We start from the raw sequence: 27,805 nt of genomic DNA, 5'->3' as shown, positions 1-27,805 counted from the left end.
TTTTTATTTTTTTTTTACGAGTATGAGAATGAACAGCAGCTTGTGAGCAAGATTTTGACAGGTGCGCCTCTGGGTTATTCTCCTGACCAATCATCTTTTGACACGAGTCATTCACACTGCATTTGCACACTTTTTTTTTTAAAAACTCTGTTTTGATTAATTTGCCCCAAAAGTCTCAGTAATAGAAAACTAATTGAACTTGGCTAATGTTTTGACACTCTAAATAATGTGAAAAAAACCCCAAATGTGACAATGTGACTACAATATTGTACATAATTCAAAATACAATAACTAAAAAAATATTTGCTGACCTCATCCAGTGTGACAATGTCTTTTTTTTTTTTTTTTTTTTTTTTTTTTTAAATACATTGTGGAATGTGACAGTCCAACTAAATTATATGCAAGATTTTATTATTTTCATCAGTTACTGTAACTTAAGTCGAACTAGTTTATATTGCCAATTGTTATTTGCTACTGATTTTGCTGGCTCTCTTAATGTTGCAAATTGTCATATTGATCATATACAAGATAAGATAGAAGCTCAAAATTTGACGATGGGAGTGCTACCCCAAAATGTCGTCGTACTGGCTAGTAATCTTCAGTAACTAGAGGAAGTGAAATTTCTGCAGAAATTCCGTGGGAATGCTGAAAACGGAATGCTAGTAAAATGTTTCCCAAGCGGGATTTGAACCAACGCACTCGCATGTCCCCGTGACGCCAGGCAAAGTATTTTAACATGTGAGCCAACTTGACTTGTTGAAAATCACGGCTAATGGCTTATTTATGTGTAAAAGTGTTAATCCGAAAGTTTCATTCATTTAGATGGAAAAAGGGAAGTAATGATATCCAATGGGAAACAATCAAAAATAAAATTCACGCAATAGCGCCGCTGAGGCATGCGGTACCCGCCATTCATTTAGATGGAAAAGTGTCAAGGTGGCCCTGAATTGCAGTCGGGGATGGAAAAAAAAAAGTATTTGCCAGTATGCTAATGCTAACTTACAAAGTCGCTAATGCTAACTTACAAAGTTGCTCATAAAAACCCCCTCCCGGCAAAACCGAAGACGACAATGCAATGAAACTGAATCAAAAACATCCATCCATCCATCCATCCATCCATTTTCTTAACTTCTCACAAGGGTCGCGGATGACCCGTATAACACAATTAAAATAATGGAAACTCTTAAAAACAACTGTGATCATGTGGTTGCACAAGTGTGCACACCCTTTTAGAACATGTGGCTGAGACTGTGAGGTGTTCAGGATCAACCAGTCACATTCCATTTCATGTCAATTGGGTGTCATGTAGCATCAGCCACAATTTAAAGAGTTTCGGATTAACCCTCAAATAATGTTCAGCTGTTCTAGTAGGCTTTTCCTGATATTATTATTCTTTTTTTTTGCTTTCAAATATTGTTCAGCTGTTCTAGTAGGCTTTTCCTGACATTATTTAATTTTTTTTGGTTTTCCTATATTGTTCAGCTGTTCTAGTAGGCTTTTCATCACAATATTTTATTTATTTATTTATTTTTGCTTTCAAATTTTGTTCAGCTGTTCTACTCGGCTTTTCCTGACATTTTTTTTTTCTTGTTTTCCTATATTGTTCAGCTGTTCTAGTAGGCTTTTCCTGACAATATTTTATTTATTTATTTATGTATTTATTTATTTATTTATTTATTTTTGCTTTCAAAATTTGTTCAGCTGTTCTAGTAGGCTTTTCCTGACATTTTTTTTTGTTTTCCTATATTGTTCAGCTGTTCTAGTAGGCTTTTCCTGACATTATTTTTATTTTTATTTTATTTTTTATTTTTTGCTTTCAAATATTGTTCAGCTGTTCTAGTAGGCTTTTCCTGACAATATTTTATTTATTTATTTATTTATTTTTGCTTTCAAATTTTGTTCAGCTGTTCTAGTAGGCTTTTCCTGACATTTCTTTTTTGTTTTCCTATATTGTTCAGCTGTTCTAGTAGGCTTTTCCTGACAATATTTTATTTATTTATTTATTTATTTTTGCTTTCAAATTTTGTTCAGCTGTTCTAGTAGGCTTTTCCTGACATTTATTTATTTATTTATTTATTTGCTTTCTAGGTGGAACCGTTCATAATTCCTTCCACTTTTGACGAATGTCCGAGTTCCATCCGAAGAAAATCGGGCCCAAGCATGATACTGCCACCGTGACGTTTCACTACAAGGTATTGTTTTCTTTTAACGATGAAGCGCGCCGTTTGCATCAAACATACCATTTTGGAATTGTGGCCAGAAACTTCAACCTTGCTTTCATCGGATCATAACACATTTAGTCTTGCAATGTTGATCCATTAGCGGGCATATTGGGTGGGGGGTGTTGTTCCATACTAAACAGCCAGTACTCGCCAGAAATTCCTCCAGCTCCTCCAATGTTACTGCGGGCCTCTCGGCAGCTCACAACAACAATGGCGCGCGCACGCACACATATATGAATGAAATGTCACCTCCAGCCGAGTGCTTTATCAGCGCTTTCATGGAGGAGTCGGCAGTAATGAGTGCAGCTCGTGGGGGTGGCGACCCTGTTATGATAAGTCAACTCAAAGGTCAAATGTCTGAATGCAAGTCTGCGCCGTCTGTCCCGTCTGCTGATGATTATATTTGATAACGGCAAATGAAAGTGGCCATTGCTTTTTTTTTTTTTTTTTCTCCTTTTTTTTTTTTCCTCTCGATTCCATATGTATTTGTAAATGAAAATTGGTTTGGCTAAGTTTAGATGGCAAAACCTCACAGCCCGACATGAAAATAGATTGACCAAAACAAACTTAAAATCAAGTGTCAAGACCGCTTATTCATAGTACTTATTGATATATTGCATAACGTTACTAGGGGTGGGAAGTTGGAACCTCTGGCTACCTCACGATATGATACGATATGCGGTACAAGGCTCATGATCACAATTATCTCACGATATGACGATACCGCCATTATCGATATACTGCTCAGGTAATAAAGCCATGAAAATCTATGATAAAACTTCATCATCCAATAATAATCATTATATGAATAAATAATAAATAAAAACGGAAGAATAATAAAATAAATATCAATAAATAATAATAAAAAAATCACAAAATAAAAATAATACAAGTCTAAGATAAATACATAAGATATAAATATATAAAATAATAATAATAACAATAACAATAATAATAAACTAAGCTCATAAGTCTTCTTCGCCTGAAGACTTGAGTCAATTTCCCCGCCACTCTTACGAAGTGCTCCCCCTAGTGGCCCGCCAAGTAATTGCTCAATAACTCATGACCAATGGAGCAGTTCTAGTGGCTGTATATTAACTATAAATATTGCGATACTTGCGTAAGCGAATCGATAATCAATTGGGAGACAAAGTATCACGATGTATCGCAACATCGATATATCGTCGCACTCCTAAATGTTACTCAGCAAGCTTAAACTAAGCTTGGCTTAAATACTGGGTGGGTCTAGATTCATTGTTTTTTTATTCTGGTTTTCAATCGAACCATATATTGTAATCGAACTGTATTTTTTTTTGTCCATCATCACTTGTTTGTGAGTATTTTGCCAATTTGTGTCCATTTTGTCTCCTTGACTGCTCCACTCGTAGCCAGACAGGTAGCGGAATAATTTTTACAGACAGTCGCATGTGTCAATCTGGCATAATGCTGATTTGTGACTTTCTCCCAAGAGGACTGCCTGCTTGGCAGAAAGGAAACACGAAATTATTGAATCAAACAGCTCTCCCTTCTCGATCCAGATTCGACTTTGGATGCACAAAGCTGGTTGCGTAATCCTTTTATCAAAGCTTTCTGATGGAATACTGGAAATAGCCGCAGTGAGAGAAATATTATGAAGGTCATTCCGGTATCTAGTTTACTTTCATTTTTTTTTTTTTTTTTTTTTAATGTATTGATTTTTTTTAACCTTTTTTTTCCCATTCCTTCTTCTTCTTCTCTTTCTTTCTTTCTTTCTTTCTTTCTTTCTTTCTTTCTTTCTTTCTTTCTTTCTCTCTTTCTCTCTTTCTCTCTTTCTTTCTCTCTTTCTCTCTTTCTTTCTCCCTTTCTCTCTTTCTTTCTCTCTTTCTTTCTCTCTTTCTTTCTCTCTTTCTTTCTCTCTTTCTCTCTTTCTTTCTCTCTTTCTCTCTTTCTCTCTTTCTTTCTCTCTTTCTTTCTCTCTTTCTCTCTTTGCTTCTTCTTCTTCTTCTTCTTCTTCTTTCGATCTCTTTCTTTCTTCCTTTCTTTCTATCTTTCTCTCTTTGCTTCTTCTTCTTCTTCTTTCGATCTCTTTCTTTCTATCTTTCTTTCTTTCTTTCTTTCTTTCTTATTTCTCTCTTTCTCTCTCTTTCTCTCTTTCTTTCTCTCTTTCTTTCTCTCTTTCTCTCTTTCTTTCTCTTTCTCTCTTTCTTTCTCTCTTTCTCTCTTTGCTTCTTCTTCTTCTTCTTTCTTTCTTTCTTTCTTTCTTTCTCCTTCTACTTCCTTCTTTCTTCTTCTTCCTTCTTATTTTTATTCATTCATTTATTTTTCACCTTATATTCTAAGCAAGCAATCTTGTGACGATCAAACGGATGAAATTCTGCCGCCTTCAACCCCGGCCGGGACGTCTTCTGGTCAGCGGAATGGACTGCCAGAAAGCAAAGGTCGTGTCCATTAGTGGCCTTTGCAAGATTTGCCTTACACGAAGCTTTTCATTTGGGCGACCCGGCGCGATGGCCTGGTAATGGGATAACGAGTCGGATGGGATAACGAGTCGGAGGTCATGACGTCCACGCCACTCAAAACGTGTGTGCTCAATGTTGACAGTTGCAACCATTATCCTCCAAGTTGTGATTGAGTGGCCCATTGACCATGAGGAACGTGAATGCTGCTGGATATGACGTTTTGCTTGGTGTCCATCTTTGTGTGTTTTGTCAAAGGTGGCTATTATGACAGGACACTTTAAAACCGTTAGGCATTATTGTGACCCGTTTTGGGCTTTTTGATGGTTCTGACCAAGTCATTTCAAAATAAGATAACGCCCAGGGGTTAACAACGCCTCATTTAGTTGTCCTGGGTCAAGTTGTGCGCCCGTAAAGCGGATTAAGAACAAAAAATGCAGGAGATTTTTTTTTTCTTTTTCTTTGCTCTCCTCTTGTCAGTTGTCTGAGGAAGCGGCGAAACATATATATTTTTTCTTTCTTTTTTTGTCAAGCAGAGCGACTAAACCATCTTTGGATTGCCGCGCGTATAAAGGCAGCCCATTGAAAAGCGGCTGAATGAACATGCCATCTGTGGGCCTTTCTTATTTCCGCCTCTCTTTTCTTCTCGTCCTTTTTTTTTTTCCGAGCCTTGTAATCAAATTTGAGCAAAATCAAATGGCGGCAGGGATAGAAGGCGAAGCAGTAGGGGGGCGGGAGGGTTCAATGAAAGTACCTTTTGTTGCTCTGAAACGAGCAAGTAATTTACAAAATGCCCTCCTTTTGTACGGAGGGGCTAAAGGAAGAAAGAAATCAGTAGCTTTTTAGAAGCTAGGCCTTGCGCTGCGACGGGCAAGATAATGAAAGCCGTCTTGTGTTTGCGGGGATAGAAAGCGTCTCAAAGGCTGACTGGGCCCGGGCTCAGGGTTAGCTTCATACAAAAAAAAAAAGAAAAAAAAAAGAGAGTATAAAACACAACGATCGCGCACGTACAGAGGAGTCATGTGGACTTTTGCGGACTCGTCTGTGCGGGCGTGTTTGGCAAAACAGGATCCGGCTACTTTTGGCTTCGACGCGGCGAGGAGCAGTCAGAGTTGTGGATGCTGAAGAAGGAGGAGGCAAAAGGCAAAGATGCACATCTCCTCTTACCTGTCGCGCGGTTGCAGGTTGGCCTCGTCGCCACGAAAACCCAGATCATCGGATTAAGAGTGACGAGGATTATTTGTCGACTTTTTTTTTTTTTTTTTTATCCTCTGCTTGTCCCGGAGCGGGACGCTTGAAGACTCAAGCATGGATTATCACAACCAAAATCCTGCCATCATCATTTTGTAGGTTTAAAAAAATAGAACTTGTCGGTTTACATGTGACAAACATCTCCAACAAAATAGTTTGATTCAAGCTGTGATGTTTTCGTGACGCGTTTGTTATGATTGACGTTTCTGTTGCGTGTCATTTGGCCTGCAGACTCGTTCCCGTTTTCCGTGGATGGCGGCGTGACCTGAAGTCGTCTTGATGCACACCGGTGAGTTAGTATTGCTTACCTTTTTTTTTTTTTTCCCCCTCTCCCGCTTCTTTCAGTTTCATATTTTAAGCTCTCACCTTTTTGAATTACACATTTTGTTTGCTTGTTTCTGTGACCTCATAAACACGACCTTTCCTCAATGTTGCAAATAATGCTCATCAGCCGACTGGTGGCTGAAAGAAGTTAAGTTTGCTCCATCATGGCTGGATTTACTCTACTGGTCTTTATCCATATGTGAAATATGGAAGGATTTATTGAAACTACATTTATTGACGTTGTAATGCAGCACGAAAGGTTTGGAGAACTGTTTTAGCATAACGCTCAGAATGAAAACGCGAGTATGACTGGTTGTTTTTGACTGTTTGCCACATATTATTATATTACTCGCTGAGGATGTATTTGGGGATGTTACAGTCCACTTGCATTTGGGCCATCCAAATGCAGCAGGTGTGAAGTGGAACGCCAAAAGAGTTTGGAGAAGGTCCTGTTAACTCTTTCTGGAATCTTTTTGGGGATGATTGGGGGTAAAAAAAAAAAAAAAAAGAATTTCTTGTATAAAGGCTTTCCAGTAGATTTGAGCGCCCCTTGACGTCCAATTTTGAAGCCAACCTTTTGAGATTCACTTCCTGAACAATTTATCAGAATTTTCACATTTTTAAAAGTCTGTCAGGAACATCACAGTGTGGGACGTTATGTGCATGAAGAAGAAAGTTTCATGTGCACAAAATATGCTGTTTGATAGGACAAATGATTTCGAATGCAGGTAGCCCTCTAGTTCCAAACGTCCAACTTTCAAACATTAGCACATGCCAACAAACGCTGACTGATCTCTTTCCCATAAATGTCATAAAATTCCGTATGGCGCTTGCAAGCTCATATTTTTAAGTGCGCGGTACATCATATATTACGGTAGCATGCATGTATGATGCATCACTCACTCACTCACTCACTCACTGACTTTGCTTGCACTAGAGTGAGCATCTGATTGCGAACAGTGATGCTTTTTTATTTAACACATTCACTGCCAGCCCAGCAAAAATGCATCATTTGACGTCTTTTTCCGTCAATGGCAGTGAATGAGTTAATAAAATAGGATTTAAAAACATAGCTAGACTAAGTGAAATTTCTGGAGAAATTGCGTGGGAATGCTGAAAGCTGAATGCTAATAGCTGAATGCTAAGATTTGAATGCAGGTGGGATGCTTATGAAGTAAATTGAGAGATAAATTATGAAATTATGACCTGGTTACTGGACAATGCACTTTACCAACTGTGCCACAGAGCAGTGTAAGATACCTGGTAATGATGATAAGTTATATGTATGGAAGTGGGCGTGGAAAGTGATACTTAGAAAAAAAGTTCAGTGTCTGTCCCATTGAAAATGAATTGGAAAAAAGTTGATATTACAAGTTAAGTTGTGCAAAATACTGTAATTAATGTGGAATCAGACAATAAATACCCCGGGAGGCGTGAATTTTTGAAGCTAGTTGAAATTTGAACAGTGTAAATTGGAAGTATTACGTGGGAGTTGTTACGCGGCAAAAAAATAAAAATCACAATAACATGTGGGAATGTTTCAGCATTCACGTTCCTCATTTTAGGAACCAAAATGTACTTACGGTACTTGTTTTCGACAAACCTGACTACTTGGTATCACTTGATAGCAAAATGTCAGCGGCTATCGGGGTTAGCATCAGGACATTAGCGTTCAGCTAACGTCGGACTCGTTCGCCAGCTTCCTCCGCCCAAAAGAGTGAGTGGGTGACGCATTCCGTCAGCGGAGTAACACCGGCAGGAGAACCACCACATCTGCGGCATTTGCCAAATGCGCATCGCGATTATCGACCGAGTGTTTTTGCTCGTTTCCAACCCGTTTGAACAAGAGAAACGCAGGCTATTTTGTGCTAAGTTAGCTTGTTGGCTTGGCCCTTGACGACCGTTTGAGTTTCTCGCATGGCCCCTCGCTGAAGAATTGCCAACCTCCTGGCTTGGAACACGAGACCATGTGATCAGCTAGCTGATTTAGCACACGTCTCTAGGCTAGCAGTCATTTTTTATTTTTTTTTTCCCCCCTCTTGTCCCACTCCAAATGTCTCAAAAAAGGGGGGAAGGGTCCTTAAATAAGGATCCAAGGCAGCGCTTTGAATGTTATCTGTTCTTTGTTGGGCTGGGACTCACTGCACAAAACAGTGGCGGCCATCTTGATCGGTGAGAGAAGTCTGACAGGTTCCTCAATAGTGCTTGATCGAGTTCAAAGTTCACAAACTTGTTGATATTTTGGTGGAATTTGAACTGAGCTTGGTGTATTCAAATCGGGCTGCTTGATGAAAGTTGTTTTTGTGTGACTGCATGTTGATTTTTGGTCAAGTCCGAGTGCCAGGTTGTGTTCCATTTCCAGGAGAAAACCCTCATCGTTGGTAATTGGGTCGTCACTTCATATGTGTTTTGGTCTGTGGACCTCTTCATTCATTATATCATAAAACCACAGAACAGGCCAAAAATCCAAGCGCAGTCTTGGACGAAGACCTCCATTTTGAGAAGCAAGAACATATCCAGGATAAAAGTTGATGTCTTGTTCGGCTTCTAACATTATTTTTACACCTGCAGCTTATTTAACATGTCGCTGTCATAGTCGGAACTAAAACCAAGAAAACGGATCACATCGGTCCAATCCTGAAGTCCTTAAAACTGGATCCTGGTCTATGGAGCTCTAACTGGTTTAGTAGCGTGTAGGAACTATCTAGAACGCCGAGGTCGGTCATTTGAGCAATGTTTGCTCTGCGTTCCTTCGAGTTCAAACTAAATATGGAAAATCACCAGAAAATTGAAGAGACTGAGTTGATTTAAATCGAGGTGAAAAATGCACCTGTCGCTTTTATGCTAAATCCTTTGAACTTGCGCTTCTTATTTCTGTTTGAACGTCCGAATGATTTGGTCTTGATGATTTGTTCGAGTGTTTGTTTTGGAACTTCGCTATCCGCAATCGACATCCGGCGCTTCTTTCATCATACGCGTGTGAAAATCGGGAGGGGAAAGTTCAAGGAAATTGAACAATCGAATGGTATTTAAATATGTCGATTTGGCTGGTGACATATTTAAATGTCAAAATTTGCACTGGGACAAAAACACTGTTTAAAATTCCAGCGCAACGGAATGCATAATGAGCTTTGGTCTTGCCATACTCTGAACGGGCGGGTAGTGGTCCCAGTTTGCCCTATACGTTATTGTGCTGAACGCATCGCTGCGTTGATTAGTTCTGGCAAACAACTCAACCACTCAGCGTGACGAGCGTGTGTGCGTGCATCCGTGCATATGACTGACTTTTCACACTGCTGAGTCTTCATGAACACTCTCTTTCCCATATTGTTTTAATAATAACAATGATGATAATAATGATGATGATGATGATGGGCGGCACGGTGGGTTGAGTGGTTAGCACGTCCGCCTCTCCGGCCTTCCTGGGTGGAGTTTGCATGTTCTCCCCGTGCCCGTGTGGGTCTTCTCCGGGTACTCCAGTCTCCTCCCACATTCCAAAGACATGCATGGCAGATTAATTGGGCGCTCCCATTTCTCCGTAGGTGTGCTTGTGAGTGTGGATGGTTGTTCATCTCTGTGTGCCCTGCGATTGGCTGGCGACCAGTCCAGGGTGTCCCCGCCCCCCTACTGCCCAGAGCCAGCTGAGATAGGCTCCAGCACCCCCCGCGACCCTTGTGAGGAATCAGCGGTCAAGAAAATGAATGAATGGATGGAATAATAATAATAATTTTAATAATAATATTATTTTATTACTATTATACTAATTAATTATTAATTACTAAGAATTTTATTTTTAAATTCTTACTATTAAGTATTATTAACCTTTTTTTACTCTTAATATTAATTAATAAAAATTTATTATTAGATATATCATAATACATTAAAAATAATTTTTGTATTATAACTATTAATAATAATTAATATCAATGATATTTTTAATTAATATCAATTTTAATTAATAATGTATTAATAATAATAATAGTAATAATAGTTATTACATGTTTTATTACTATTAATATTAATTCATAATGTATAATTATATTTTTAAATAATCACTATTAAATAATAATAATAATTTTGAATTAATAATATTAATTAATAAAAATGTATTATTATTATTCAAAAAATATCAACTTCTTCTTCTTCGTATTCGTATTCGTATTCGTATTAGTAGTATTAGTATTAGTGCACCATTGTCAAATGTCAGTTTTGTTCAAATCTCATTATGAGCCTTCATAAAGCATCCAAAATTTATTTATTTATTTTTTCTACCTTAAATTCCTTTTTTTTTCTTTTTTCTTTTGCATGCAATTTATGGTGTTCTGCTGAATAAATTAAGTACATGTCAAATTGTTTTTGTAAACAGTATTTTATTATTTCCAACTTTTCTTTTCAAACATTTCAGTCGTGCATTTTTTTTTTCTTCTATTCAAACCTCTTCATCAAATGTTTTGTTTTTTGTTTTGTTTTTAAATATGCGTCTGGCGAGTGAGTGGGACGTGACCCGTACAGGTCCCCCGAGGACCCTCCAAATAACTGTTAATGGTCTGTTAAAGGAGCGGGTGTGGCTGGCGCGGGACTGGATGCTCTCACCGCCGATTACGGCTCATTGAGCAGGAGGGGCAAAGCATTGATTTCAACTGCGAGTGTGCGTGTAATTGCACCTGCCCGCGTGTGCGCCCGCCAGTCACGCGCAGACATTTGCAGCCGCGTGGGCTGTTATTAGCAGCAGTAGACGGCCATTAAGCCTGTCATTTCCTCAATCTACTGGATGACCTACTCACTTGGACAGCTTCTGTGCTTAACCTGTGACCGCTGATTGCCCGCCGTATTATTGTGAAGGCTCGTATCGATTGCATTTGCGCACAAGTCGATGGTAGAATGGGGATTTTTTTTTGTGTGTTTTTTTGTTTCCTTTTTTTTTTCTTGAGTCCTTTTTGTTTCCTCTCATTCTGTAGTGTTCGTAAGTAGATCACCAATTTTTGTTTTTTATTAGATTAAAGCATCTTTATTCTTTTGACAAACAAAACATGAGATGAAGTAAAATTGTAGTTTGGTTTATTTTCATTTTTTAAAACAATCCACATTCGCACAGAACATCAAAAAGGTGTTTTTTTTTTATAGGGTCGAACAAGGTTTTTTATTATTATTATTATTAGTAATTTTTTATTTTTTATTATTATTTTTTTTTTTTTACAGCAGTGACCTGTACTGTTTTATTGTTAATTTTATCCGTCATTTTTAAATTTAGTCTGTTTGTCCAGTTTCAATCATGCTTTTTTTTTGTTTTTATCATAGTCAACCGTATCCCTTTTTTTATTTTTTTATTTTTTATTTTATTTTTTATTTTATTTTTTTTAATTTAGTCCATGTCACGACATATTATTTTGACAGCTCTGCAGAAACTATGAAATGGAAGTGCCTGTCATAACCTCAAAACGTATTTTGTCCTCCTGGTCTTATGAACAGTTCGGTTTACCGGCCCTATTTCCATAAACTGACATACGTACGGTCGAAGTAAAAATTTATTTTCCCGCCAGGGAAAGCCTAGTTTACCGTATTTAGACCAGCTGAAATCAGGTCTAAGTTGTGGTGCAAATATGAGTGGCGGAAGTTGTCACACATAGTTGAAGGCAAAAAAAAAAAACGTTATCTGCAAGTGGAGATCTTCTTCCAGTTCCTTTGCAATGCACTTTGCTTTTTAAAAGTTGTAAAAGTTGAAGTCAAACTTAAACATTTCTTGACAATACTGTAATATGTTATATGTGACCTAAACACGACATTCTGATTAATATTACATTTGCGAAATACGAGTTACGCAGCAAAATCCAGCCATTTTGATCCATCTCAGGGGGCGGCCATTTTGCCACTTGCTGTCGACTGAAGATGACATCACAGTTGAGCAGGACTGCGGCAACGACCAATCACAGCTCATCTGTTTTTTTTTGTTTTTTATTTTTTTTAACTCATTCACTCCCAGCTGTTTTACTCGATTTTGACTGATTTTGCCAGGCCCACAGAATGTTGCGTTCTATTGCTATAAAAGCATGGAAGCTATCAAAAGAAAGATTAAAGTCTCTTCTTTCATCAGGAAAAAAAAAAAAAAGTGTTTCTTTCTGTTTCCGTTTTGCAGCAATTAGCATTAGAAGAGAGTTAAGTTTCATCGGTTTTCACAAATCTATTTAAAATTGCAAGTAATTGAGCTTTTTTTCGACTTGGCCCTGGTTGATCTCCTTTGCTCTGCTGCTACCTGCTGGCCGTTTGTGTAATAACTACCATTTCTGCAACCGTTCTTTACAGTTGAGAGGCTGCATCAAAGCCTTCTGTAGTCTAGCATAAAAAAACACACAAAAAAACGTATAAATACGTCTTTGAGACACTTAAAACATTAAAAAAAACAAACAAAACGTATTTACATGTTAGTGGGAGCAAATGAGTTAATGTGAGTGATTGGTTGTTACCTGGGCAACTGTGATGTCATTTTCACTCAACAGCAAGAGGCAAAATAGCGCCTTCTGGTATCTTGATAAAAACAACTGGATCACAGTTGCTCTGTTCTCAGATAATAACCAATCAGAGTTCAGCTTCAGAAAACAGATGAGCTGTGATTGGTCTTTGCCTGAGCAACAGTGATGTCATCTTCAGTCGACAGCAAGTGGCAAAAACTGTTGGATTTTGCTGCTTTACTCACATTCCAACTAACGCAATATTAACCAGAATACCGTGTTTTTAGACTAGTGGTGCTGCATAGAACATATTATTATTGTCAAGAGTTTTGTTTTGTTTTGTTTTTTTTTGACGAAAAACTACAGAGGCGCACTTCCTGTTTTGACTGTGCGTGCTTCCAGTATACAGTAAATTTATCTTTTCTGTTTTTATGCTCAAACGAAACATAGTTTTAATACAGGTGTGTACGGCTCTTTGATTTCCGCGCTAATACCTCCTGAACTCCTCCATTGCCGGGATTAACCTCCGTTCGACGCCACTTGGTCTCGACAGCTGCTCGGCGAGCACCCGCTCGAGGCGATAGGAGCGGAAATTAGCCAGCTTTCCGCCTCCAAAGCCGCTTCATTAAGGCGAGCCGTCATCACCTTGGCCTGCATTAGCTTTGCTGCTAATCCAAACGCTAGCAGAGTCAATCATGCAACGGACCTTTTAAGCTAACGGAAGCTACCGCTTGCTCTGCCTTGTCTTTGGAGATAAGGTAATGAGGATCCGGAAGGTGAAGTTGGCTGGCTGTGTGTTGGAAGCCGGCGGCACGGCGCGGCGTGTCACGGATGACCAGCGGATATCGGAGTAAATACACGGAATGTGAGCTGGCAGAGCGGGGATCCCCGAGTATTGTCTTAAGTTGATAAGGCTATGAGAGGCTTACCGAGGTGTACCAAGGACGGGATACTCCCCAGGTACCACCTGCTATCTCTTAGATGGCCCCCCGAGCAGGCTCGCTCAGCGTTAATATCCCGACTATTGTCTTGTTCTGATAAGCTAATGAGGGCGGCTGGAGCGAGAAGGGGATGAGAGTATTAAGAAGTGCTTTAGTGGACAAGACCAGACACAAGACACTTGTCAAGTTATTAACCCGCTGTTAAGATACAGGACGGCAACTTCCGGAAATCAGAAGTTGCCTTGGTCGGCTGATAATGTTGGACCCGGAAAATGAAAACACGAGCTTGAACATCAATTCTAAAAGATGTTTTTTTTTTTTTTTCAGTCGCACAGTTGTCAAAGTACGGAGCCCCGAAGGTGACGTTCCCTCGCAAAGATTGATAGTTTGCATTAGGGCTGGATTTAAAAATCGATTTTCCTTTTCAAGCCCAATAAGCATCTTTGTTTTTATTTTATTTTGTTAACGAAACATTTTTTTTTTTTTTTCCGTTAGTTTTAGTTAACTAAAATAACCTTTAACTCATTCACTGCCAGTCATTATAGAAATTTTTTACATTTCCAATACTCACGTGATATTCCATTCAATAATTATATATAAACCGAATCTACCAAATAACAGAATAGACTCCCTACTTTTTGTCCCGTCCCGTTCTTTTATAATTGACAGCAGAAAAATGTAGGTTTGCCAAAATACAGCCATTTCTCCCCTGGACTCTGAAACTGTGTTTATTTCCTATAAAATGGGGCAATGATGTCATCTACCGGTGGTTGGGCATCAGTAAAGTTGTTTCCAAGTTTGATATTTACAGTGGAGCATGCTCAGATTCGCCCCCATTTAGCACCGCTCTAAAAAATACAATTGACAAGTATACTTGTCAAAGGCAGTGAATGTTAATAGCAACAGTGTTTTTCGACACCCTCCCTTCTTACTTTGACCATCTCCAAACATTTTTGTTTTTATTTTATTTGAACTGAGTCAAATGGCTTTTTTTTTTTTTTTTTTAAAAGCATATGTCGCGGGCCACTAAAAAATGGACGGTGGGCCGCAAATGGCCCCCGGGCCGTCGTTTGGACCCACCGGTGTACAAAATATGGGTTGCCACCAATGGCAACGTTTTCAAGCCTCTCAAGGTTCTCCCCCCCCCCACCACCACCACCGCAGACACAAAACCTGACATCAGCGGGGTCAACCCGCTCGGCTTTTTCTCGCCATTACTGTCAAACAGCTGCGAGCGCGCCCGGCAGCAGAAGTGCTGTTGATGAAGGAGAGCGCGAGGCTGAGGGATAAACGGTCATGGCCGACGGATAGATAGACTGATGGACGGATAAGTGGGTGGCGAAGGCAAGAGGATGAATGCCGGGGCGCAAGGGGGAGGGGCCTGGCTCGGCGAGGCCGTTCTCTAAAGTGAAGACAAATTGATGGGGGGTGTCAAAAGCAGATTCCGAGAGGAGCGGCCCTTTTTTATTTGACACTCAATTATCAGATAGACCCCGCTGTGGCCTCGCCTCGCCGTCCGCGGCCGTCGCCCTCGTACAGGAAGCGAGCGCTTCACAGGTGGACAGGTGGACCCCCCGGAAGATTGAATTTAACGCGCGTCAACGAGACTTTTGTTTTGTTTCCTCTCGAATATGTTTCGAGTTGTGATGTCAGCTGTAAAAAAAAAAAATATTGTAAAAAAAAAAAAGAGAGCGCTCATACTAAAAAACAAGCACAATATTGTGCTTTTGTACATAACAGCAATGCATATAAGTCACCTACAATCTCTAATAACAATATTGAGGCACTTATTTGCAAATGCAAGCACGCATTTATCGCTTCACAAGCAAATTGGGTTCCCCTTCATCTGACAATTAGCATCGATTTTAATCCGAGAAGGCCAAAACATCCCTCATGAAAATTTAATTGCACTAATAAACTAGCCACTAGAGGGTGCTAGAACTGCACAAATGGAAATCAACCTGACTTTTTTTTTTTTTTTTTTTTAACAAATGTGTTCCTTTTAAATATTGTGAACATGACGACGACGATATTGTTTTAATATCACGATATTGCCCTTATCGCCTCGTTTCCCGCTGGGGTTCGGTTCCAAAAAATACCCGCAATAAATAAAACTAGTTAGCTTTTATGTTTTACATTTACTATAAATGTTTTAAGGTGATAACGCCATGTATTAACTCATTTGCTCCCTAAAACGTATAAATACGTCCTATTTTATATATTGCCATGCTCATAAAGACGTATGCTAGCACATACAGAAGGCTTTGATGCAGCCTCTGAACTGACGAGAATGCTTGAAGCAAAAGGTAGTTATTACAAAAACGGCCAGCAGGTGGCAGCAGAGTATGAGATCAACCAGGGCCATGTTGAAAAAAAGCTCTTTTTTTCCCATTGTTTTAAACAGATTTGTGAAAAATTATTTTAAAAAAAAATTATTTAATTTTATTTAATTTTAATTTATTTATAAAAAAAAAAAAAGAAGCTATATTCTAATGCTAATTGCTGCAAAACCGAAACAGATAGAAATATACTTTTTTTTTTTTTTTTTTTTTTTTTTTTTTTTTTTTCCCGAATGAAAGAAGGGACTCTAATCTTTATTTTGGTAGGTTCCATATTTTTATAGGCAATAGAACACAATATTGTGTGGGCCTTGCAAAATCAGTCCAAATCCAATAAAACAATCTGGAGCAAAAGGGGTTGCTTCAGTGAAAATGGCGGCGAGTGAATGAGTTAATCATTGTGTTCTAAAAAGTGCAAAAAAACAAAGAATAAAAGTGCAAATATCTCTGGCATCTCGTGTGTTTAGTTTCCCGTACAATCGTCTGATACGGGCTGATGCCGTGTCATATACAAATTGACATTTAAAATTAATTAATTTAAACGTGACACAATTAGAAATACAAGCATTTAAAACCGCAACAAAAGTGTTTATTTATTACAATAACATAAAAATGACTCATGGCAAAAATATTACCTGATGGACTTAATAATCCATTTCATTTATTGAATGACGATCAGCTAATTTACACATTTGAATGATAAACACAAAGCATTATGTTGCTTCATAACAGAAGTCTGATTATTTACATATATATATATATATATATATATATTTTTTTTTTTTTCTCCCCTCTTTTCTCTCTTGACAAATATTTGGATGTGTGAAATATATTCATATCTCTGTTATATGTGATGATTGTTTGGAAGAGATTTTTTTTTTTTTTCCCCCTTCCTGTTTCTTGTGCTGGTTTTCGAGGCCGATTTTTTTAAATCTTTTTTCTTTTCTTCCCCCTCACTTGTGCTGCATGAAGCACGCGCGGCTCCAATAGATGGCATCACAGCACCAGACTTGGCTGCTGTGACGAGCTGCTGCGCCTCCTCAACGTCTTGCTCAGCTCGGCCAGCTTTCAAAACAATCCAACAAAAGCAAATAGAGCAAGATTTATACTGTCAAATCTCATTGATATAAAATTTTTTTTTACTTTTATATTTACTGTATACTTTGAGGAGAGAGAGTACTTTTTTAAGATACTTTTATTTTATTTTTTTGTGCTGACCTCATTTTGTGCCACAATGAACTCACGTTTTTATCCTGCAAGGAAAAGCGCTGCCATTCATTTAAGAACTATCATGTCATCGGGGCTTCAATGCGGCCATCTTGATATTTATTTTTTTTTCCCCTCCTCGTCCTCATGCCTGTCATGTGTTTTCGTGTGTGTCAATCCCCTGCTGGTTTGTTTCATGCAGACACTTCAGACCGGGAGAAAAGATAGCCAGCGTGAAGTGTTTCTCAAAAAAAAATGTATAAAAGGGCCACCTGAAATGACAAATGATTGTGGCCTAAAAAGACAGAGAAAAATGTATTTATTTGAAATTACATGGGAATTGGCAAGGGGGAGGGATTGGGAGGGGGGGGGGGGGGATGCTTTTACTGCGGCTGGAGAGGATGAATTTATGTTTGCTTTGCAAATATTCAAACAGCAAGGAGATGTACACGTGATTTTATATATATATATATATATATATATATATATTAAAAAAAAAAAAAAACACACAATTTCTTCACACCAGTTTTTCCTCTGACACTTTACTTGCAAATCACACAATGTGTATTTTTGAGCTGTCAAAATTAATCGATCGACAAGTAATTGATTATCAAATTAATCGACAACTATTTTAATCATCGAGTAATCATTTAAATAAATTTTTTTTTTTTTAATTTAAAATAGTGTTGTTCCGATACCGTACTTTGGATCCCGATACCGATTCCGATACCCAGCTTTGCAGTATCGGCCGATGCCGATACAATACCGATACCGAAGTTTTTTTTTTTTTTCTCTCTCTCAACATGAAAAAGCTGTCCTGCCATTGGTTCAGAGTATTCAAGGGCCAATTGTCATGAGTTCATGGCCTGTTATGTGCCTGTTATGCGTACTGATGTATCAAGTGTCTGTTTACAAACCATGCTGTTCGTGATATCAACCTTTCAATCCTTTCGGTGATGTCGGGGACCTATGTGATGGTGTTCTTTAGTCCTTTACGTTCCACTGAGAATCGTGCGTGGTTTGCCGGATTATTGCACAACTGTTTCGGTGTAGCGCGTCTCTGAGTTTCTGCCTCTCGATGTGAATAAATGGAGAAAATCTTATTTGCGTCTGCGTTTGGGATCCAAACCTTTTGGCACATAACACCAATCGGATATCTTAGATCGGCTTGCGGTGAACATGTCACATATCAGTGAATGTTGTGCACGAGCAAGACGCAAGATGCTGCATCCAAAGTCCTATATTAGCCTTGGAATTAATGATATGTTACTTGTTAGTAGTCACTGATACCGATACCACCGTTTTAATGCAGTATCCGGGCTTCTGCCGATACCAGTATCAGTTGCGGTCGTGTCGCAGCGCTGATTAAGAACGATCGGGGGGCGATGTCTTCGAAGAAGACCTTTCCACACGGCGTGAAACGCAAATCTGAATATACATGCAGGAGCAAGGTCACGTTGGAGATAACGCGTTTGTTGTGTTGACTCGCTCGTGTCGTGAATACGAAACGTGAGACGACGTCACGAGCAGATCTGACAACGTGCGACGAAAAATTGTAAATGCTGAAACGCGAATCACACGACACAATATGATGATTATGCGTTACTATTCAACAATCGGAATGCTTTACTGGATTTGGAATGTTTGATTTGTAGGAAGAGAAAAAACTGGTGTTATTTTGGGCTGGTCTCATCAGACCGCAATGGTATTTTTTTTATTTTATTTTTATTTTTTTTAAACTTTTCCCTCAGTTAATCTTGTTGCAAAGTATGACGCATAATACATTTTTTTTTTTCAAACTTTTGATTGGCTGCCTGCCACACGGTGATTCCGAATATAAATGTTTTATTATTTTTATTTTTTTAAATTGTGTACTTAAATGCCACTATTGTTTTCAACGACACTAATTGGTGTAAATTTGAGGTTGTTTTAAATGTAGCAAATCCAAATCCTCCGAGTTGAGGAACTTAAATGAAAATGTTCATTTTAAATATTACCAATAATTGAAAAAAAAAAAAAAAAAAACTTTTCATATTGATTATTTTAATTTCTGGCATTATACTGTTTTTGTGCTGCACTGCATGGTAAACGTTATGTAGTTAATTAATAAAATTAATAATAAAAAAATAATAATAAAATAATAATAATAATAATAAAAATAATAAATTATTTCATTATTTGTATTATTTAATTATTAAATCATCAAAAAGAAATGTATTTACAGACACAATTTTAGCTTGCAAGCGTCACATGACCAAACGCAGGTAACAGGTGATGCTTGTATTATTGACTTGATTTACTATCGATCTGATTGAATGGGAACGCACCTGTTGATGAATGAACCCCAGACTCTTACATAATAATAACTCTTGCATAATAATATTTGATCATTTTCATGTAAGGGCTCCGAATGGATCATGCATGCAGGTACCAAATGAAGTTACAGACGGATGGAATGTAAACGTGATCTAAAATTTTGTACATTTTAAATCTAAATCTTTGGCCAAAATTGCAAAAGTGAACCGTATCATCTTTTTGTTTTGTTTTTTTTTAATATATATTTTTTTAATTTTATTTTAAATTCCCCTCCACCTTGCAACTCCTCATTTGTCTCCGACCTCACTTTCCAACATCCCCGAAGTCCCCCCCCAGGTCCCAGAGGTACTTTCTGCTTAACGAGGCTGGATATCTGTTTCATAAAAATCAATCGTCTGTCTTAAATGAACATTTACGACCATCTGCTTCAGGGGTTTGACCCCCCCCCCCCCCTCGCTAGAGCTCCAATCTCAATATTTGTCAAGTCTATGATCATGCGGGCTGGTCGAGGGGCCCCAGAGGGCTAATGTTGGGGTTCCGCCAGGGGGGTCCCCCCCGCCTTTCTCCCCATGCCACTTTTCTGTTTGATTAAACAGTCGACGTGCGGGACACATGGGCAAGGCTGTGTGCGTGCGTGCGTGCGTGCGTGCCAAATCTCTCCAGCAATCTGTTGCCTTGACTTTGGTGCGGCACTTGTCGAGCAGCAGGCAGTGATGACATCATAGTTCAGCAAACGGTGACATTATTAAACCCTGGACAACCAGTTGACATCCCGTTTTCGCTAACATTCTCGCCACAAATATTTCATTCCCTGCGCAATAATGCGGCACCTTTTTGTAAATGGATGCTTTTAAAAAAAAAATGCTAACTGTAGCTGAAATGGCATATTTTCACTTTTGTAAAATGAACTGTAAATATAGTGAAAGTGTTCCTTCCCCCTCCATCTTTGTCAATATCAATCTCATACATGAGCTTTCAGTTTATTTTTTGCGGATTTATTTCAAACAGAAAAAGGAGGACGGTCGACTCAATTGTATTTTACATTACTTTATTACGCAATAGTTAGCTGACCTTTTTTTTTTTTTTTTTCCCATCTTGTACTCAACAAACAGGCTTAGCTAGCTAGCTAGCTTTATAGCTTTCTAGGTAGCTAGCTAGCTTTCTAGCTACCTAGATGTCTAGCTTTCTCACTAGCTGTCTAGCTAGCTAGCTTTCTAGCTACCTAGCTAGCTGTCTAGCTTTCTAGCTAGCTTTCTAGCTAGCTGTCTATCTAGCTATCTATTAAACGTAACTAGTTAAGAACTAAAATAAAGGATTTTATGAGCTGGGACAGATGATTTCAGGAGTAATTGAGTAATTATTGGTAGAAATTTTTTTTTACATTGAATTGAACCAGGTGTCAAGAATGGCCAATTACTAATTTTAACGAGAGACGGAGATCTAATTTTCTTTCGTCACGGCATAAAATCTTTAATTAATCAAATCAGATTTGGACACAATTGTTTGAGATGCTATCTAGCTAGCTAGCTACTAGGGGTGTGAATTGCCTAGTACCTGACGATTCGATTCGTATCACGATTCACAGGTCACGATTCGATTCGATACCGATTAATCCCGATCCGAATTTATAAGTCGATTGTTGCGATTTTTTTCATTCAAATTTAGAAAATACTAATCAGTAAGCTTGTAGAGTGTAAGATTTATATGGAAATGTATTATTTATTTATCTGAAATTTCAGTCTTATAGAGGTTGTAATCTGTTTCATGTTTGAACAGCATTCAAATAAAATATTAAGGCTTAATGTTCCGTTCATATAACATTCTTCCATGCTCAAGGTGTGAATCCTAACCCCGAAGTCAGACGTTTTGTTGAATAACAATTCTGAGCTCTTAAAAAAAAAAAAAAAAAAAAATCGATTTTTTTTATTGAATCGATTCGAGAATCGCGCGATGTAGTATCGCGATATATCGCCGAATCGATTTTTTTTTTTTAACACCCCAACTAGCTACCTAGCTTACTAGCTAGCTAGCTAGCTTTCTAGCTAGCTCTTAAACGTAACTAGTTAAAAACTAAAATTAAAGGATTTCATGAGCTGGTACAGATGATTTCAAGAGTAATTGAGTAATCATTGGTAGGAAAAAATAATTACAGCAAATTGAACCAGGTGTCAAGAATGGTCAACTCCGAATTTTAACGAAAGAGACGGAGATCTAATTTTCTTTAGTCATGGTATAAAATCTGACTTTTGCATAGTAATGTCAGTTGTAATTAATCAAATCACATTTGGACACAATTGTTTGAACTGCCGTCTTTAACTTTTGACGTCTAGACTTGCTCGTAGGAATTCATTGCAATTGTTTTATTCAATCATGAATTACTTGCAACAAAACTCTTGCCATCAGCCTTTCAAAATTCGGATTCCACCTCCTCCTCCTCCTCCCTCACATTTTCGATTGTCTTCTTGCGTTACCTCCCTCAAGCCCCCTTTTCGGTAATTACATCCAAATCAAAAGAGCGTCCCGTCAATCAGACGCTCAACTGTCACTCGCGCTGCTTTGTCTCTCTCGTCTCTGTCGGTCTCCATCTCTGATGACTTCAGAGCGGCTGTCAGCGCCGCACGTTCATTCAGCTCAATTCTCCTTTATTACGCTTGTGTACAATTTCAGTGTTCGGCGTCGACGTTATGGCTCGTGAGTTGATTTTAAATTGGCCCCCTTCAAGTTTTTGGACGTTGGATGTTGTGATTGTCGAAGTACTCCAAGAAAAATACCTGTAAGCTAACGTACATAATTGCGAGTTTCACAAAAGACGTTTCAAACGTTTCATAAATCCACTTGCGACACAAACTGTTTTAGTTAGAACGGGAAAAAAAATGGCTGTAGCAATTCTCTATCCTATCGATCACGAGCCAATTGGGTAAGGAATGCAATAAATAGTGAGTTATGTGAGAAAGCCACGCGTTTCTCATTCTTCAGTTGAGTCCGTAAAATCCAGCTCAAGATGGCGTCAACGCTACCGTTGCACTTCTTCATTCCACAATGTCATCTGCGGCGGACAATTTGAGACGCTTGTTGCTGGGCAGAACTCAACCGCTTCATCATAATTGCAAAAATGAACAGTTTAAAAAAAACAACAACAACAACAAAAAAGACATTATTATGAGCCACATTGTAAGACACACTGCATCCCCCCCCACCCCACAATTAAATTACTTTCAGTTAAATAATTATTTACTCATAGGCAATTAAGAAGATATTCTCATTGGCAATGTCGTAATAATAATAATAATAATAATAATAAATAACAATAAAAAAATAAAAATAATAATAAATAACAATATAGCAATAAAATAATAATAATAATTATTATTATTATAATTAATGATGATGAGTAAATAAATAATACAGACTCATTGCTGGAAAGTTAGATTCAGATTCATTAAATATTTCATGGTAGATCTCGGACCGCAGTGTTAAAACTTTTTTTTTTTTTTTATTATTATTAATGTAATGACACAATCATCACCACGGTGACATTTCGGTGTGGATCGTGCGCATGAGGCCAAACAAAATCCCGGTATGGCGCGCACGAGTCATTGCAAGGCTAATAGGGTTAATTGTCATGTAAAACCAGCAACTTCACGGCCAATCACACAAATCACAATCACTTTCTCACCCGCGCGCACACGCACACACACCCGCTCCTCTGCACATATTTACACTTTCCCATGCTCCCATGGGATCTTTCTTTGCCCAGATGGCTTTTTTCCCCGTGGCTGTGTGTGTGTGTGTGTGTGTGTGCGTGTGTCAGATACAGGCAGGCCACAAGGGGCATCTTCACCATCCAATCAATTTACGATTAATTATCGAGCACCTGTTTCAGGCTTGATAGTATTAACCCCCTTTCAACTTTTTCACCGTTTGGCACATTTCAGGCTTCAAGATAGATTTGTTGTTTGCTCAAACAGTGCTCAGCGAGATGTTTAAAGGTTGTGAAATCTTTTTTTTATGTCCTAATCCTGCTTTAACCTTCTTCACAATTTTATCCCGGATCTGCCTGATGTGTTCCTTTTGCTGTTCGCGCCCCAATATTCTTTTAGAACACCTGTGCGACCATCACTAAGCAAATACATTTTGTTGATTCTTCACCAAAAAAATAATAAAAAATCAAGCTTGACAAATGTGGCAAAAGGTACAAAAAAAGTTCAAGGGGGGCCTAACACTTTTGCAAGGCAAAAAAAAAGGCAAAAAAAAAAAAAAATATTCCACTTGATGATTTTGTCCCAGTTTGTTGATTCTTCACCAAAAAAAAAAAAAAAAAAAATCAAGCTTGAAATGTGGCAAAAGGTACAAAAAAAAAAAAAAAAAAAAAAAAAAAAAAAAAAGTTCAAGGGGGGCCTAACACTTTTCCAAGGCAAAAAAAAAAGGCAACAAAAAAAAAAATATTCCACTTGACGATTTTGGCTCAGTTTGTTGATTCTTCACCAAAAAAAAAAAAAAAAAAATCAAGCTTGAAATGTGGCAAAAGGTACCAAAAAAAAAAAGATCAAGGGGGGCCTAACACTTTTGCAAGGTTGCAACTAGGCACTGTAAGTATTCAAGTAGTTTGGAATCTACACAGGATGGAGGATGGTGACGTTTTACCATCAGGAACTGGAAATTAGAAGCATAGAAAATGTTTATTAATTTTAAACAATTTTAAGGAAAACTGCCATATTAGTCAAATATACAGTAGGTCCGCCATTTTTCAAAATGTTATGTGTCAAAGATACTACTGGTATTGGTAAAAACAACGCCACTAGCATACGTGACATCTGGTACAATATTCTCGCAATCGATGTTTCTAATGACATAAAAGTTACTTATTAGTCGCTGCAATTTATTCAGTATGTTCGCATATCCGCATATATCGCACAGGTAATGTCAAAAAGTCGAAGCTCATTCGGAAGCTGAATGCACTTTGATTAAACGCGGCTCGAGTTCTTTCCATGGAGGAAATAAAGCATCAATGATACAAGCGAAGAAAAAAAAAAAAAAAAAAAGGTGCAAAAATCCAATCTGTGATACGGCGGCAGCTCATCTCTCTCGGAGTTCATTAGTTTCCAGACCGGTGCTCGCTCCTGGATTACCATAACCCGTCAGCCGTGAAACAACCACAAAACAATTTTCTGCTTGTTTCAAAAAAAAAAAAAAAAAAAAAACGAGGAGGGGGAGAAATCCGCCTACTTGGCTCTGTTGCAGCCACAAAGGGCGGAGAGGTTACATTACCTGCACGTTTGTTTGTTTTTTTGTTTTTTTCTCGTTAAACTTGGAACTAATAAAGGCTTGTCAGCAAAGGGTGGGCTGCTTGGCGGAAACGAGTGACTGGAAATGGATGGCAAGTCAACAATACATTTTTTTTCCTTAGCTGTGAGTAGTGAACAGGCTGTTTGATGAAATATACTAAAAATCAGACAACACGGAAAAGGGATGCAGTCGTTTTCAAAGGGTCAGTCCTTTTTTTATTTATTTATTTTTTTTATCATTTATGGCTATTTTTTCATACTATGCAAAGTTTAGGCACGTATGGCATGTTTTTTTTTTTTTTTTTTTTTTTTTTAAAAGGACTCGGCGATACTGTTTTCCTGGATTTTGACAGATTTTTGCAAGGCCCACAGAATATTGTGTTCTATTGTTATAAAAACATTGAACCAACCAAAAGAAAGATTAGCATCTCTTCTTTCATCAGGAAAAAAAAAGTATATTTCTATCTGTTTCTGTTTTGCAGCAATTAGCATTAGAATATTGCTAAGTTTCATCATTATTTACAATTCCTGGTGAAAACATTGACAAAAAGAGCTTGTTGCAACATGGCCCTGGTTGTTCTCTTATACTCTGCTGCCACCTGGTGGCTGTTTTTTGTAATAACTACCATTGTTTCAACAGTTCTCTTAAGTTCATAGGCTGCATCAAAGCACTCTGTATGCTCTATCATAAAAACAACAACAAAAAACGTATAAATACGTCTTTGGTACACGTAGAACATTAAAAAAACTTATTTATACGTTATTGGGAGTAAATGAGTTAAACAAATATATTTCCTTTAATTTTGACAAAAAAAGAAAACAGCACAGTCACTCTTCAATAGTCTGAGCGCTCAAAATAAAACACAAAAATGCTCTTTTAGTTTAAGATTCACAATTTTGATGGATTTCCAAACCGGTGAAGTTTTGGTGAAAAACTAGCTAGCAAGCTAGCGCCACTGACAGGCAAGGAGGACTCACTTAAAACGTCTTCCCCCTCTGCCATCGCTCGCTTGTACTCGTCCGCGTCACGAGTACTCGAGTACTTGAAAAAAAAACAACCAGTTACCTGGTATCGGTACTCGCCCATCCCAAATATCGAGGATTTATTTGGGGAAACTTTGGGGAAATTTGGTCAATTATGTTAATATGAACAGCGAATCGGGACTTCGAGGCCGATCCCGAGCTCGACCAAACACAAATTACAGTCAGCCAATCTTAATAAAAAAAAAAAAAAAAAAAAAAAAAGCAACTACAAACGGACACGAATATTTATTTTCTCACTTTCTCTTTCCCCCTTTTCATTTTCACATCAATGTGTGTGCGGGTGATTACAGTCTGAAGGCTCCCCCTACTTACCTTGGCGGGAACAATGGCGAGCCGTGAATAGAGGCCGCACGCGCGTTTTTTACTATAATGGCCTCGTGGGGGCCAGACGCTCACCTTGTTTTTTTTTTTTTTGTCGTCGTGCGCGTGCGTGCGTGCGAGATGTATGGAGACAATACATATGCTGCCGGCTGTATAATTACAGGCTTAATCTTACTACGCGCAGGGTTTCGTTCACCAGCCCGAGAGGGTGGGGGAGGTTTGTAATGACATCAAGAGTATAGCTTGCAATATCGTAAACCATAATAAAGACTTACTCGGCTTTGTGTTGTTGTAGTAGACTGAGAAATGGTGAAATTGGAAACATGGAATTGTGGAAAGATGATGATGAAGAAATAATAGCATCCCTGAACGTGAAGCAGCACTTATTCTAATAAAGTACAAAAGTGAGGCAGCAATATTTGCCGGAAAAAAAATGCAGATGTAATGAATAAAATGTTTTTGCACAATCAACAAACTGGAGTCTGGAGTGCACCGGACACATTCGGCAATATTATTATTATTTTTTTGCATATCAAAGCACTAGGGATGTAGCGATATCCAAACATCACAATACGATATTATCACGATATTGTGGGGGCATTGGCGATATTTAAAAATGATCACAATAGTGTAAAAAAAGAGAGCTCATACTAAAAAAAAAAACCCCCACAATATTGTTTTTTTGTAAATAACAGCAATGCATATAAACCACCTACAATCGCTAATAACAATATTGAGGCACTTACTTGCTAACGCAAGCACACATTGATCGCTTCACAAGCAAATTCGGTTCCCCTTCATCTGACAATTAGCATAATTATAAACATAGAAGGCCAAAACATCCCTCATGAAAATTAAATTGCACTAATAAACTTGCCACTAGAGGGTGCGAGAACTGCACAAATGGAAATCAACCTGACTTTTTTTTTTTTTTTTTTTTTTTTTTTAACAGATGTGTTCCTTTTAAATATGGTCAACATGCCGACGACGATATTGTGGCAGTTTTAGTATTTACTGAGGGATTTACTAAGGGTCGGTAGGTGCTGGAGCCTATCCCAGCCGGCTATGGGTAGTAGGCGGGGTTACACCCTGAATTGGTCGCCAGCCAATCGCAGGGCACACAGAGACGAACAACTATCCACACACACAATCACACTTTGGGACAATTCGGAGCGCCCAATTAACCTGCCATGCATGTCTTTGGAATGCGGGAGGAGACCGGAGTACCCGGAGAAGACCCACGCAGGCACGGGGAAAAAACATGCAAACTCCACCCAGGAAGGCCGGAGCCTGGACTCGAACCCGAGTCTTCAGAACTGGGAGGCGGACGTGCCACCCAACTCGTCTTTTTAACAGCAAAGCAATTTTGCTTTAGAGCCAAAGAAATATTGCAATAAAAAATATTGCATCCCCGCTTACCCCCCCCCCCCCCCCCCCCCCCCCCCCCCCCACCTTCCCTGCCTGCCCTGCGGCCCCTCCCCCTCCCTCTCCCTGGGCCTGGGGCTCCCTCCCCGGCCCGGGCGTCGGGCTCCGGGGGCCGGGCGAGGGTTTGGGGCCTGCCCCACTCCGGTATAACTCCTGGCGCCCCGGACGGGCTCCGGTGGCCGGTGGGCTGTCCGGTAGCCCTGCTGCGCTGGCTGTCCGCCCATTGTGGTGCCGGGTGGATGAGGTGGGG

The 27,805-nt window shown here is 38.7% G+C and overlaps 1 protein-coding gene across 11 annotated transcripts in view; it reads left to right on the top strand.

The window, feature by feature from the left end:
• The window catches only part of LOC144026704 (uncharacterized), a 145,685-nt gene that overhangs the window by 3,160 nt on the left and 114,720 nt on the right, over positions 1–27,805 (top strand). For 9 of the 11 annotated variants that reach the window (XR_013285271.1, XR_013285274.1, XR_013285275.1 and 6 more), the window contains exons 2-3: positions 2,089–2,192; positions 6,140–6,197. The gene's annotated coding sequence lies outside the window, so the exon portion shown is untranslated. Of the gene's footprint in view, positions 1–2,088; positions 2,193–5,710; positions 6,004–6,139; positions 6,198–27,805 lie in introns of those variants that run through there. The other 2 variants (XR_013285278.1, XR_013285270.1) reach the window with 1 other exon arrangement.

Source organism: Festucalex cinctus, chromosome 10 (assembly GCF_051991245.1).
Source record: "Festucalex cinctus isolate MCC-2025b chromosome 10, RoL_Fcin_1.0, whole genome shotgun sequence".
Lineage (NCBI taxonomy): Eukaryota > Metazoa > Chordata > Actinopteri > Syngnathiformes > Syngnathidae > Festucalex > Festucalex cinctus.
The sequence above is the reverse complement of the archived record's forward strand: the minus strand, read 5'-3'. Positions and strand labels throughout refer to the sequence as shown.